General features: G+C 35.0%; 1 protein-coding gene across 1 annotated transcript in view; it reads left to right on the forward strand.

The window, feature by feature from the left end:
• LOC120117517 (glutamate synthase [NADH], amyloplastic-like) overlaps positions 1–7,167 on the forward strand; it is a 33,163-nt gene extending 25,996 nt beyond the window's left edge. Inside the window, exon 25 of the mRNA XM_039137795.1 lies at positions 7,156–7,167. The gene's annotated coding sequence lies outside the window, so the exon portion shown is untranslated. The remainder of the gene's footprint in view (positions 1–7,155) is intronic.
• Positions 7,168–16,216: the final 9,049 nt, after the last annotated feature.

The raw sequence follows: 16,216 nt of genomic DNA on the forward strand, positions 1-16,216 counted from the left end.
AATAAAATATGTAGTTGAACAATCTTCATATGCAATCCTCATATGCACGTCTGTAATGGGAAGTAATCCTTGCAAATAAACCCCTGCGTAAAAATAACTGCATATAGACAGAAACGTAAGACCCATCCAAAATTATAAAGAGAAAACATAAAGAGCAGTATACATAGAGTTCAACGATAGCACGCTTCGAGAAAGGATAAAGTCAAATGGGTTAAAACCTAAACTAAGGCAACACTATGCTCCGCTACCTTAGTTCTAGGCCTTCATAAATTCCAATGACAGAAACGTATAAAAAGTATAAGTAATGAAATTACTACAAAGGCATTAAAAGAAGACAAAGATGATACACCCAATGGATGTGACTCGCCCTACTCGGCTACCTTGGTCTTAAGTCGCCATAATTTTCTATAAGAGGTCATGTCCTCGGTAAGGGCTAAATCCTTCAAATCAAATCTCAAGCAGTCTTCCCATTTCCGCCTTGGTCGACCTCTCCTTTTGGTACCATCGACTGTAATCGACTCTACCCTCCTAACCGCATCCGATGGTTTTCGTCTTTGGACATGGCCAAATCACCGTAGTCTTCCCTCCCTTAATTTTTCGGGTACAGGCACCACCCCCAAGGACATCCTAATAACAGAGTTTGGTGTCATGTCCCACAGAGTCCTACCACATACCCATCGAAGCATTCTCATTTCTGCGGTATCCATATTCCTTACGTTATCCTTCTTGATAGCCCAACATTCTGATCCATACTGCAGTGCTGGTCTTATTGCCATTCTATAAAATTTTCCCTTAAGTTTTAGAGGTACCTTCTTGTCATACAAAACTCCAGTAGCAGCCCTCCACTTTAGTCATCCCGCCTTTATACGGTGTGAAACGTCTTCATCTACACCCCTATCTTTATGTATCATAGACCCTAGGTACTTGAAACAATCCTTTGAGGGAAGAACGTGTCCTTCTATGCATATTTCTACATCTTCATCGTTTTGGTTCCCACTGAAGTTTGAACATAAATACTCTGTCTTTTCAATATTGATCCTTAGACCTTTTTCTTCCAAAGTTGTTTTCCAGGTAGACAGTCTACTATTCAGCTCAGTTTTTGTTTCAGCCACTAAGACAATATTGTCAGCAAAAAGCATACACCATGGAACACCATCTGGTGTCGCACAATAGATGTCGTCCATAATCAAAGCGAAGATGTAAGGGCTAAGAGCCGACCCTTGGTGGAGTCCGATGAATGCCTCAGTGTCGCCAACTGTAGTCCTGACGTGGGTAGTAGATCTACAGTACATATCACGAATCGCACGGATATAAGCAGTTGGGATCCGTCTCATTTTCAATGTCTTCCAGATCGTATCGCGGGGAATGCTATCATACGCCTTCTCAATGTCAATGAACGCCATGTGAAGATCTCTATTTTTCCCTATATTTCTCCATAAGTTGTCGAAGTAGATGAATCGCCTCCGTAGTAGACCTGCCTGGCATAAAGCTAAATTGGTTTTCCGAAACCCTAGTAACTTGTCTCAACCTAGCCTCTATCACCCTTTCCCATAGCTTCATGGTATGGCTGAGTAGTTTAATAACTCTGTAGTTTCCATAACGTTGGGGATCTCCTTTATTCTTATAGATTGGTATCACCGTAGACTCTCTCCACTCCTCTGGCATCTTGGCAGTCTCTAGAATAATATTAAAGATATTGGTCAACCACTTAACTCCCTCTTCTCCTAGGGCCAACCACACAGTGATAGAAATTTGATCTGGTCCGACAGCTTTGTCCCTTCCCATCTTTCTAAGAGCCATTTTGACTTCCTTAAACCCAATCTTACTTGTAGGACAGTCATTTGAGACTCTTTTTGGGGCAAGTAGATCTTTGCTTGCATAATTTAGCCAAAAGGAGCAGGGACGGTTCGACAGTCTATTCAACCGATAAAAAAATGACGGAATACGAATCAACTTGTCAGAGGCTATTCGGGATCTATACCATCAAAATGTTTTTTGTCTCTTCAAAAGTAACACTTTTGTCCCCAATAAGGATTATTTATAATAACAAACACATTTTTAGATCAATGCCTCGAACATTAAATGCATCATGTATTTAGACATATTTTGCATTTTGTTATTTTTTTTCTTTATATTCATATTAACTAACAGAAGTATGTCTCATATAAAATTGGGGAACAAACCCTGGATATACCGCCTCAAGCATGGACACTCCTGAAGCATAAATTTATGCATCTGAGGGTACATCAAAAAGAGCCTCGGCAAATGAAACGGTCAAGAAATGGGGAGCAAGTGTAGATGAAAACATTAATCCAACCAGTGGGGCATCCTAATGAGGCCTTATTCTATTTTGGAACATCATGTTTGGACTTGTTTTTTTGGACTTTCTCATATTTCTTTTTGAAACCTACTTTTCAACGTTGACATATTTCTTTTTATGAGGATATTTCAATGAATTTACGATGAGCATTAAATCAAATTTACAACTTGAAATTCTTTGAATATCAGCTGAATTAAAAAACTCTGTAAATGATTCAGAGTTACAGATCTTTGACAAAGTAACAAAACAAAGACTTTACTCTGAAAGGCTCGAACACCACACATTTTCCTTACAAGAACCGATATAGCCTTCTCCCCTCATAAAAGAATGAAAAGAGGCTTGGTATTTAGATGTGCATAGGTGCAGACAACATGAGGCATCTTTTGCATATGACATTTCTATACTTTTTGTTTAAGACCTTCAGTGATGATAATGATCTTCACAAGATGGAACAGTCGAGTAGGTGAATATAGTTTAGGTCAGTTGCTTGGAAATTGAACTCTAAGAATGAGATTCATTGACTTTTAAAAACACCTAGACTATGACAGGTTCTTCTTGACAAACTTAAGAAATTGGACCTGTATACCCATATTATAATATTATATATATATAATAAAGCTTGAGTTGTCCCTCTAAAGCAATTGGTTAAACACCCCGACTTTATGGATAAGATTTAGCTAGCCTGATAAAGGTGATTATAATATACAATAAAACTTGAGTTGTCCCTCTTGAGCAATTGGTTAAACGCCTTGGCTTTATGGATAATATTCAGCTAACCTGATAAAGGTGAATATAATATCTATACAATGATATTAAGCTATCCCTCTAGAGCAATTGGTTAAACGCCCTGACTTTATGGATTTAGCTAGCCAAACAATGAAAAATACTAAATAAGGAGTTTCGGTAAAGATGGACTAAGGGAGTTAAGGAACACCTGTTATAGTCAACTTCACACGAGCACTCAGGAATTTCATTTTTAGACTGATATTTCCGCACTGCCTTTGTTAGAGGAGCCTATAAAGCTTGAACAAATGGGAGATTTCAGAGAACTGAAATAGAAGGTCTTGTAATTGATAATGCTAGTTGCGTCATTTTGTCCGCGTATAATTAAAATGCCAAGCCAACGAAAAACATGTTGCAATAACCGAAAAAATGACTTTTTTATGGCTGAAACCTTAAGTCAACCTAAAGTTAACTCATCCATTTGAACCTTTGTCAAAGAGCTATAACTCTGAAAGCATTAAAAGAGCTATTGATTCCTTTGATATACTTAGAATTCATGTTTATAATTTGATTCAATTGCGAACAATATTTTACAGAATTTTTATCCTTTTCCCTCCTAAAACAAGAAAAAGGAGAAAAACATTTTCAAACATGACATTCTCAAATATGAAAGGTCTGTAAAGCCAAATCTCGAGAAGCAAATGGGGCACGATCGATTCCAAGGACCAGATTGGCAGACAAAACACGAGACTCCAATCCAAGAGATAAAACATAACTCATTCATGTTGCATGCATCTTAGGCATACTTAAGAGCATCACATTTATTATTTTTCGCATACATGATTTTATTACAGCTTTTAGAGTCAAGTTTTGACTTCAAGATGAAGGATACTCGATTCAAAAGCACCTTTAAAGATCGATGGTGGTTGCTTAACTCAGCAGCGAGAAACTACACCTCAACCAACTCGATATATTGAAAGATTGACAATCAACCTCGGATGGGTTCGAGAACTAATTTAGAACGAATCCATTTCAGCTTAACTCAACAATGAGTAGTAGGTTTCCAGCCAGATTTCAATTCCACAACGGAAGATATCCGACTGACATAATTTATCAGTGGGCTTTCCTGTGAAGGGGAATCATCCAAAAATCATATCACTTGGTTCAGACACACTCAGGGGAACCAACTGAAGAATTATGACCAGCTTAAACCTGTGAAGGGAAGCCAATTTTTTTATTTGCAGCATAACTCAATGCTAGAAGGGTTATCTGCCAACCAAAGACCTTCGAGTTCGACTACGCTCAGCTCCAAGGCACATCATTTGCAGCATAACTTAAGTCGATAAGGGCTATCTGCCAAAGACCCTCGAGTTCGATTACACTCAGCTTCGAGGGCACATCATTTATAGTATAACTCAATGCTAGAAGGGTTATCTGTCACCAAAGACCTTCGAGTTCGACTACACTCAGCTCCAAGGCACATCATTTGCAGCATAACTTAAGTCAATAAGGGTTATCTACCAATCAAAGACCTTCGAGTTTGACTATGCTCAGCTCCAAGACACATCATTTACAACATAGCTTAAGTCGAGAAGGGTTATCTGCCAAAGACCCTCGAGTTAGATTACACTCAACTTTGAGGGCATATCATTTATAGCATAACTCAAGGTTAGAAGGGTTATCTGTCACCAAATACCTTTGAGTTTGACTACGCTCAGCTCTAAGGCACATAATTTGCAGCATAGCTCAAGTCTAGAAGGGCTATCTGCCACCAAAAGACCTTCGAGTTTGACTATACTCAGCTCCAAGGCATATCATTTGCAACATAACTTAAGTTGAGAAGAGTTATCTACCAATCAAAGACCTTCGAGTTTGACTACGCTCAGCTCTAAGGCACATCATTTGCAGCATAGCTTAAGTCGAGAAGGGATATCTGCCAAAGACCCTCAAGTTCGATTACACTCAGCTTCGAGGGCGCATCATTTACAACATAACTCAAGGCTAGAAGGGTTATCTATCACCAAAGACCTTTGAGTTCGACTACGCTCAGCTCCAAGGCACATCATTTGCAGCATAACTCAAGGCTAGAAGGGTTATTTTCCACCAAAAGACCTTCGAGTTCGACTACGCTTAGCTCCAAGGCACATCATTTGTAGCATAGCTTAAGTCGAGAAGGGCTATCTTCCAACCAAAGACCTTCAAGTTCGATTACGCTAAGCTCAGAGGCAAATCAAATTTACAGCATAACTCAAGGCAAGAAGGGCTATCTGTCAATAAAATTGTCGAGTTCGATTTCATTAAGCTCGATGACACCTCAATCATACTACTGTCCGGATGATATCGAGGTTTTCAAGTCGAGAAGAAGACATGGGTTAACCGTGCCTTAGTGACAAAAAATCATTTTTCGGCAGCATAACTTAAGTCGAGAAAAGCCATATGTCGACAAAGACCTTTCAAGTTCGATTTCATTCAACTCGAAAGCCTATCAACCACAGGGTGGAGTCAATGAACTACTTTCCAATCGAACTTTTAGTCAGAGTCTTTAAACCGAGAAGAAGACCGAAGGGCAACGAGAAGCCACATTCTGATTCCGAACTACGGCTTCAATCTCCATATCATTTCAAGGTGGACTCGACTTCGCGACGGAGGAGTCATCCACAACACAATTCGACATGGAGTTATTCTTGATTGAAATCAATTTCAACTCCACTGAACGAAAATTTGTGTATTTTTATCTTTGTCCTATTTTTTGTTCCACGAAAAAGGACAAAGAGAGACAGCTGTAGACACTAATTTTCGTCCATATTATATATATATATATATATATATTATAGTTTGCAAATGGTTTTTGAAAATACGTATATATTATATAATTTTTGAAAACATTTTTAAAATACATATAATATATAGTTTTGAAAACATTTATATATTATATAGTTTTTAAAAATCATTTTGAAAGTATATATAATATATAGTTTTTTAAAACATTTTGAAAACTATATATAATATATAGTTTAAAAAATATTTTTGAAATATATATATATTATATATTTTATATCATATTATTTATTTTATTTCATTTTATTAATTTAATTTAGTTTAATTTCATTTATTTTGTTTTGTGGTCCAGGTTTGTTTTGGGTCCAACAAGTCACGATCAGATAGCAGTCCATTGGGTTTTAGGGCCTGTAATATCCCAAAAATTTAGACAATGACCAAAATGAAAATTTGGAAAGTTTGATGGTCAAAGTAGAAATTGGGGAAAAGTTTAGGGAATTAAGTGATAATTTTCTAAAAAGAATTTTATTCCATAAATAGATGGTTTACTCTTGAGAGTAGAGTTTTATAGAAATCATATTTTTGGATTTGGAATTTTAGTAAAGAAAAACTAGAAAGGGTTCAAGCCGGTAAGGAAATCGCTATTTCAGATCGAATTGGAATTTTAAAAAAATTGGAAGGATGTTATAAATTGTTTGGAAATATTATTTTAATATTTTATATCAGAGAAATTTGGTTTGGAAATGTGCAATTTTTTAGATTTAATCGAAACCGTGGAATTTAGTGACTAAATCACAAGATTTGAAAAATTCAGAGGAAATTTCGGAAATAAAAGTCAAAATAATTCAGCTTTGACTTTGAAATATGATAAGGATGTGTTGTCATGGTTTTATGGTGAATAAGAAGATTCATTAAGGGTGATTTGGTCTTATCTCAAGAGAATGAATATTTTATTCATTTAAAGTTAGATTAAATGTAAATTAGGATGAAATGTACCTAACATTTCATTTCACATGCTCATGTTCTTCTCCAACCAGACGTGAGCTTTATCAAAGGTGAGAGAAAGCTTCAATTTCATTTTCAAGTAATTTCCTTAGGATTTTGAGTACGCTGAAAATAGAAAATTGTTATATGCGAAAAACGCTATCATTTGGTACCAATATTGCATGATAATATTGGTAGTGTTCAAGTTCATCTTGAGTTGATGAAGGGGATGCTGATTTCTTGTGTTTTATGGGTTGTGAAGAGTTAAGTGATTTTAAAGAATTGGTTGTAAGAATTGATGAAGAACCTAAGGATGAGGTTAAAGAAAACATTTTCTATTTTGAATTTAGCAGTGAGTTTGAAAATTCACCATAATTTATATAAAAATAATTTGGAGGTTATTTTTATATATTTGCGTTCATATATCGACCTAGTTTTCTTTAAAACAAACAGAGATCAATTTCAAGGTGTGTACAAAAAGATAGGAATTTTTAACCAAGGAAATGTCAAAAAAATCGGACAGCAGATTCTGCAAAACAGATTATGTTGGTCAACTTTGAAAATTCACCATAAATTGTACAGAATGAATTAAAAGAAGTTATTTATATGGATAGATTCTTATTCGAGTATAGTTTTCAACGGAAGAAACGGAATTAAATTCCAGTGTGTATATCAATACAGAATATTGATTCTTTAAAGGTAGTGTGAATTGTCTGAATATGGAAATTTTAGAATTTAAATGGAAAGGGATTAGAAGATGAAGAGTAATGTTTAAATGTTGAATATATTTTTGGATACTTGGAATTGAAGTTAAATGGTAGGAGACCATTTTGAGTAAATTGGAAAAGTTGGTTCCAATGTTAAAAAGGAATTATTAAGTATTGAGTATTTTGATAGAAATGAGTTTCAAATATATTATGGAGTTGTTATGGGATATGTTTATGTTAGTAAAATACTAACATATGTATTATTATGAATTTGTGATTTATACAGATCATGATTGATTTGCGATTGAAGCAAGTCAAGTATAAAAAGGGTTTATTGTGGACAATAGTGAGGAACATATTTTAAAATATATAAAGTGTCAAGGTGAGTGCAATACATGCATGAAATTATACATGGATGTTTTATACATCATCAGGAAGACTTGCGATAAGTCAACCTTGTTTATAGCAGCATGATATTATGTCATTTATCATATATTTGACATATTCTAAATATATCAAAGGTCGAATATAAAATGCATTGATCACTGATTTTTGCATATGTTGTTATCATGAACATATATGATTTTTATCATGAATAATACTGCGGGTATGAACTGCCCAATGATAAATGGTATTGATATACTTTGCCATGGACGGATCAAATAAAATTGACTATATGCCCAAGTATGTTATTAAGGTTCAGTGGTATTAATGGCATGCCATAGAGTCTAGCAGTTGCATATTAGGTAGAACTAAAGTGTCTAGAGAAGGCACATAGTGCAGGCCTCAAAGTGTCTAGTGAAGACATGGTACAAAACACTACGGTGTACTAGGTGGGTAAATCCCGACCTCAGCACTACGGTGCATTATTAGGTGAGCAAAGCTCGACCTCAGCACTTCGGTGCAACATTTGACTCCTATATCGGGTTCCTCATACAGTTATACTAAGGGCTATGATTTATGGTTTATTGGTTAATAAATGATAAACTGGCAAATAAACTTACGAGATTATGGAATAATGGCAAGTATATTGGTAAAATAAGCTTACGAGCTTATGGGATTAAATGGTAAGTATATTGGTAAAATAAGCTTACGAGCTTATGGGATTAAATGGTAAGTATATTGGTAAAATAAGCTTACGAGCTTATGGTATTAAATGGTAAGTATATTGGTAAAATAAGCTTACGAGCTTATGAGATAAATGGTAAGAGAATTTATCTTATTTTGATCATGGAAAACTATTGGATATGTTGGTAACATGATTTTATGGCATATTGAATTTGACATTGAAATTCATGCATGAATTGTATTACACTGTATATTGTTTTAATTGCCTCACTAAGTTTATACTTAGCGTGTGATGATTTTCAAGCGTAGGTAAAAAGTCAGTAATGGAATAAAGAGTTCAACGTGACATCAAGCATCGAGGAGTATATTTCATTATCAGTAAGACATCCTATGATGGAATTTGACTTAGATAGTGACATGTAATTTGATAATGTTTAATTTGTTTTGTTGAATTAATTTGGAAACAAATTGGTAAATTGATAGTAATGAAAGGTTAATTTTTATGAGTTTTATATGTAATTTTCGAAAGTTACTGTAGCAGTTATTATAACCACGTTTTAACAAAAATTTCCAGAATGCTTTAAGGGAACCGATTTCCTGCTACAGGGGTACCAATACCCTCAACGTTCACGGGTACGGTTCACGGTTACTGTTTACTATTCATTGTTCACTATTCACTATTGTTGAGTTAATCGATCGACGGAATCGGCCAAGAGGGGGGTGAATTGGCAATTAAAAATTTCGTGGAAGCTTTTGCAGAAAATTGAAAGAAATTGCACAGCGATTTACAGTGGTTCGACTTTCTCAAACAAAGTCTACATCCACTACCTTAGCTATCCACACTAAGGATTTTCCAACAAATTCACTAATTTGTTCTTTCTTTTGAGGCCAAAGAGATAACCTTACAACAACCTCAAGAATATACCCCAATTCTTGAGAACACTCTTTTTCCCAAAGAGAAGATTACAAATTTGCAAACTTACAAGAAAACCTCACAAGGTAAGATGTTTGCACAATTCTAGAACAAGAAAAGAACACTCAAAGATGATTACAAATGAGCACAATATGTGTTCTTGAAAGCAAAATGAATATTGAAGAAAAATTGGCTTGATTTGCACAAACTTTGTGTTTGATGCTTTCTCTCTTGTTTCTCAATGATTTCTTCTTGATCAAGGGCTTCAGAACTTGTTTAAATACACCTTGAATCACTTCTGAATGTTGGGGATGATTAGTGAAGATCATATAGCCGTTTAAGTGTGAAAGCAATTAATTTTTCTAGGTGGAGCGTCTCATGCATCGATGCATGATGGATGATGCATCGGTGCATCAGTGTAAAATTCAATTATTTTGACCGTTGGAACACTTGATGCATCGGTGCACTAAGTGTGCATCGATGCATGAAATGTATTCGATGTTTGAAAAATAGCCTGATGCATTGATGCATGGATAATCCATCGGTGCATGCCTTTGAAAAACTGATTTAAGGCTTGATTTTGGTTCAAAATACTTTGTGAAAATTGTTTCAAAAATAGTTTAAGTACAAATCACAATTTTTACACATTTAGTAAGGATTAAAATTGATCTTGAAAAACTTGGAGTAATAATTTGATATTCGATTAATTGAATCGAATATAATTTGTAAAATCATTTGTAAAATCTTAAAATTCATTTAACTTAATTTGTTATATCGAAATATCAACAAAATGTTTTCAACAATCTCCCCCTTTTTGATATAACAAAACATTTGAGTAATTTTAAGATTTGTTTAAGAAATTATTTTTGAAATTGATTTTGAAAAACTTACTCCCCCTTACTATAGCACATCAAAAACTTACTCCCCCTTACTATAGCACATCTTAAATTTTCTCCCCCTTTTGTTAAATCAAAAAGACTCTATAAAACGTTAGCCAATTGATTTATTAATAATAAGCTGCTAAGATCACAATCAAAAGAGAGATTAGCCATTAGTTTTCATAGACAATATTCATAATAAAATGTGAAATGGTATAATTTGGTCATAAATTTCTAATGATGCAAAATTAATAAACAGAAAGCGTTAAAATGTCAAACCAAATATATATAATAAGTTCAAGCATCCTCAAACAAACATCCAACAACTAATCAAGTTCAAAGTACCAAACAAAGCACAAAAATCAAAATCAATCCAAGTTTTAAAAACAAGAAAACATGACAAGCAAGTCTACTCCATCGGAGGATCGGGAGGAGGAGGATAATGAGCTCGAACTTCAAGAGTTAGAGCATCCATACGATCACGCATCTCCCTCTGAAACTCAAAAATCGTAGACTCAATGGAGGCAAAACGTAGATCAAACGACTCTAGAAAAGATCGGAAATAAGGTGGCGTTTGATCATCTTGCCGAGCTGGTACTTCCTCCTCAATATCTCTCATAAGCCTTTGAAGCTCTGGATCATCATCAGCGTCAGGAGCTGGAGGAGGAGGAGGAGCACGAGAAGAACTAGGAGCAGCTCGTGAAGAACTAGCTCCCGGGGTTTGCTTACCGGATCGAAAAGACCATAGTCCGGTGTTCTCATCCAATTTCCAATCTGATTTCTTTAAGGATGTGATATTGATTGGGTTTTGGAGCGGGATAGGATTGTCAAGGGAGACATCTAGGCCGAGTTTGATAAACAAATTGCTTAGTAGACAACAATAAGGTAGGGTTTCTACATGCTTTGAGGGAATGATGTTTATGATATCGACAAGCGTGCTAAAGACAATATGTGGAAAATTGATTTTCTTTTTGTTCTTTATACAGTGCATCCACCATAAGTCTGTAGTACGTAGTGTGGAGTACCGACCTGCGGATGATCTAAACCACCAAGAGATCATTAAGTGAAGAAATCGATCGTGGTGAGACCTAAAGGTACTGACACTAGCATTAGGGAGATATGGATATTCCACATCTTCCTTCTCATTAAATAAACCCTCGTCATCTAAACCAAAATGAGATGCGATAGATTCAGAAGTAATAGTGATATATTGTCCTAAAAGATAGGATCTAATCGCTATAGTACCGCACTGAGTTGTGTTCTGAATACAAACCGCATTGGAATAAAAGATGCGGACAAGTTGGTGAAAGACGATGGGTTGAAGAGAAGAGAGTTTATCAAACTTCCATCGGCGAAGAATTGAGAGGTATTCAAATTCAAGTTTTATCATAGCTTGTAGAGAAGGAATACGTTCTTCCCTAATACGATAGGATTGGAAGGAGTTCATGTACCTAGAGTACAATTCATCCCTACGGTTTTTAGGCATGGTAAAACAAGTACTAATGAGGGATGAAGGAATATTGGATGGATTTTGAGGTCTAGGAGCGGGAGGACGGTTTTGGTGAGACCGACTCGAGGATGACCTAGGGCGTTTGGGATTAGACATGGTTAGGGAAATCGGAAAAGAAATATCACCTGCAATTTAAAAACACATGTATGCACAAAAATCAATCCCAAAACTCAAATGAGTCCTCAATAATTCAAGGTTCTCTAACATAATCCTAATGGGCAAAGTTTTGAAAACTATTTTAAAATAATATCATAATATGTATAGTTTTCATGAAAACAACACAATTAAATCAAAACTATCACTTAATTTTAATTTTTTTTTTAATTCGAAATTTTAATTTTGAAAAATTATGTGTTTTTGATGAAATTCGTTGTACAAACTAGTTTAAAATCATCATATAGCCAATGCCTGATAATTATTTCAAACTAGAACTAATCTAAACTAGTCCTAAGTTCAAAAATTTAATGAAATAGAGTTTTTGTGAAAATACCTTGAAAAATTCGGATTGAGGGGAATAAGGAGATGTTTTGCGCGATTTAATGAGTGTAGCAGGTTTGTAGGATGAAAATCTTGAAGAATCCGATGTTTTCCCGAAGATTTTGAGCAAAAATAGAGATTTTGGAGAGAGAGGGGTCGAATGGTCGTATGTTTTAGTGTTTAGAGTTTGAGAAAAATGAAGAAGATGAGGATTTTAAACCTAAAACCCGACGGATGCATCGGTGCATGGTCTTATGCATCGATGCATTTTCAAGGCATGCATCCACTACCTTAGCTATCCACACTAAGGATTTTCCAACAAATTCACTAATTTGTTCTTTCTTTTGAGGCCAAAGAGATAACCTTACAACAACCTCAAGAATATACCCCAATTCTTGAGAACACTCTTTTTCCCAAAGAGAAGATTACAAATTTGCAAACTTACAAGAAAACCTCACAAGGTAAGATGTTTGCACAATTCTAGAACAAGAAAAGAACACTCAAAGATGATTACAAATGAGCACAATATGTGTTCTTGAAAGCAAATGAATATTGAAGAAAAATTGGCTTGATTTGCACAAACTTTGTGTTTGATGCTTTCTCTCTTGTTTCTCAATGATTTCTTCTTGATCAAGGGCTTCAGAACTTGTTTAAATACACCTTGAATCACTTCTGAACGTTGGGGATGATTAGTGAAGATCATATAGCCGTTTAAGTGTGAAAGCAATTAATTTTTCTAGGTGGAGCGTCTCATGCATCGATACATGATGGATGATGCATCGGTGCATCAGTGTAAAATTCAAATATTTTGACCGTTGGAACACTTGATGCATCGGTGCACCAAGTGTGCATCGATGCATGAAATGCATTCGATGTTTGAAAAATAGCCTGATGCATCGATGCATGGATAATGCATCGGTGCATGCCTTTGAAAAACTGATTTAAGGCTTGATTTTGGTTCAAAATACTTTGTGAAAATTGTTTCAAAAATAGTTTAAGTACAAATCACAATTTTTACACATTTAGTAAGGATTAAAATTGATCTTGAAAAACTTGGAGTAATAATTTGATATTCGATTAATTGAATCGAATATAATTTGTAAAATCATTTGTAAAATCTTAAAATTCATTTAACTTAATTTGTTATATCGAAATATCAAAAAAAAATGTTTTCAACAATCTCCCCCTTTTTGATATAACAAAACATTTGAGTAATTTTAAGATTTGTTTAAGAAATTATTTTTGAAATTGATTTTGAAAAACTTACTCCCCCTTACTATAGCACATCAAAAACTTACTCCCCCTTACTATAGCACATCTTAAATTTTCTCCCCCTTTTTGTTAAATCAAAAAGACTCTATAAAACGTTAGCCAATTGATTTATTAATAATAAGCTGCTAAGATCACAATCAAAAGAGAGATTAGCCATTAGTTTTCATAAACAATATTCATAATAAAATGTGAAATGGCATAGTTTGGTCATAAATTTCTAATGATGCAAAATTAATAAACAGAAAGCGTTAAAATGTCAAACCAAATATATATAATAAGTTCAAGCATCCTCAAACAAACATCCAACAACTAATCAAGTTCAAAGTACCAAACAAAGCACAAAAATCAAAATCAATCCAAGTTTTAAAAACAAGAAAACATGACAAGCAAGTCTACTCCATCGGAGGATCGGGAGGAGGAGGATAATGAGCTCGAACTTCAAGAGTCAGAGCATCCATACGATTACGCATCTCCCTCTGAAACTCAAAAATCGTAGACTCAATGGAGGCAAAACGTAGATCAAACGACTCTAGAAAAGATCGGAAATAAGGTGGCGTTTGATCATCTTGCCGAGCTGGTACTTCCTCGTCAATATCTCTCATAAGCCTTTGAAGCTCTGGATCATCATCAGCGTCAGGAGCTGAATGAGGAGGAGGAGCACGAGAAGAACTAGGAGAAGCTCGTGAAGAACTAGCTCCCAGGGTTTGCTTACCGGATCGAAAAGACCATAGTCCGGTGTTCTCATCCAATTTCCAATCTGATTTCTTTAAGGATGTGATATTGATTGGGTTTTGGAGCGGGATAGGATTGTCAAGGGAGACATCTAGGCCGAGTTTGATAAACAAATTGCTTAGTAGACAACCATAAGGTAGGGTTTCTACATGCTTTGAGGGAATGATGTTTATGATATCGACAAGCGTGCTAAAGACAATATGTGGAAAATTGATTTTCTTTTTGTTCTTTATACAGTGCATCCACCATAAGTCTATAGTACGTAGTGTGGAGTACCGACCTGCGGATGGTCTAAACCACCAAGAGATCATTAAGTGAAGAAATCGATCGTGGTGAGACCTAAAGGTACTGACACTAGCATTAGGGAGATATGGATATTCCACATCTTCCTTCTCATTAAATAAACCCTCGTCATCTAAACCAAAATGAGATGCGATAGATTCAGAAGTAATAGTGATATATTGTCCTAAAAGATAGGATCTAATCGCTATAGTACCGCACTGAGTTGTGTTCTGAATACAAACCGCATTGGAATAAAAGATGCGGACAAGTTGGTGAAAGACGATGGGTTGAAGAGAAGAGAGTTTATCAAACTTCCATCGGCGAAGAATTGAGAGGTATTCAAATTCAAGTTTTATCATAGCTTGTAGAGAAGGAATACGTTCTTCCCTAATACGATAGGATTGGAAGGAGTTCATGTACCTAGAGTACAATTCATCCCTACGGTTTTCAGGCATGGTAAAACAAGTACTAATGAGGGATGAAGGAATATTGGATGGATTTTGAGGTCTAGGAGCGGGAGGACAGTTTTGGTGAGATCGACTCGAGGATGACCTAGGGCGTTTGGGATTAGACATGGTTAGGGAAATCGGAAAAGAAATATCACATGCAATTTAAAAACACATGTATGCACAAAAATCAATCCCAAAACTCAAATGAGTCCTCAATAATTCAAGGTTCTCTAACATAATCCTAATGGGCAAAGTTTTGAAAACTATTTTAAAATAATATCATAATATGTATAGTTTTCATGAAAACAACACAATTAAATCAAAACTATCACTTAATTTTTTTTTTTAAATTCAAAATTTTAATTTTGAAAAATTATGTGTTTTTGATGAAATTCGTTGTACAAACTAGTTTAGAATCATCATATAGCCAATGCCCGATAATTATTTCAAACTAGAACTAATCTAAACTAGTCCTAAGTTCAAAAATTTAATGAAATAGAGTTTTTGTGAAAATACCTTGAAAAATTCAGATTGAGGGGAATGAGGATATGTTTTGCGCGATTTAATGAGTGTAGCAGGTTTGTAGGATGAAAATCTTGAAGAATCCGATGTTTTCCCGAAGATTTTGAGCAAAAATATAGATTTTGGAGAGAGAGGGGTTGAATGGCCGTATGTTTTAGTGTTTAGGGTTTGGGAAAAATGAAGAAGATGAGGATTTTAAACCTAAAACCCGACGGATGCATCGGTGCATGGTCTTATGCATCAATGCATATTCAAGGCATGCATCGGTGCATCATGGTGATGCATCGATACACATTCAAAGGGATGCATCGATGCATTGTTAAATGCATCGGTGCATAAAGCACAAAAATCCATTTTAAACACTTAAAATGCTAAATAATTTGGCTCTAATGGTATTGGCAACTCATATATCAAAAATTAATTATGTTCAATCAATTAAATTAATCTTTAAACATTATTTGAACATAAAATTAATTTTCACTAAGAATCATAAACTCCCCCTAACTAATAGCAAGAATGCAATCAAAAATTATTATTATAAGCATTTTTCAACATTATTTAAAAGTGCTAAAATATTTTAAACACTAAGTGAAGATAGGTC

The sequence above is a fragment of the Hibiscus syriacus genome, unplaced genomic scaffold (genome assembly GCF_006381635.1).
Source record: "Hibiscus syriacus cultivar Baekdansim isolate YM2019G1 unplaced genomic scaffold, ASM638163v2 tig00000916_pilon, whole genome shotgun sequence".
Classification (NCBI taxonomy): Eukaryota; Viridiplantae; Streptophyta; class Magnoliopsida; order Malvales; family Malvaceae; genus Hibiscus; species Hibiscus syriacus.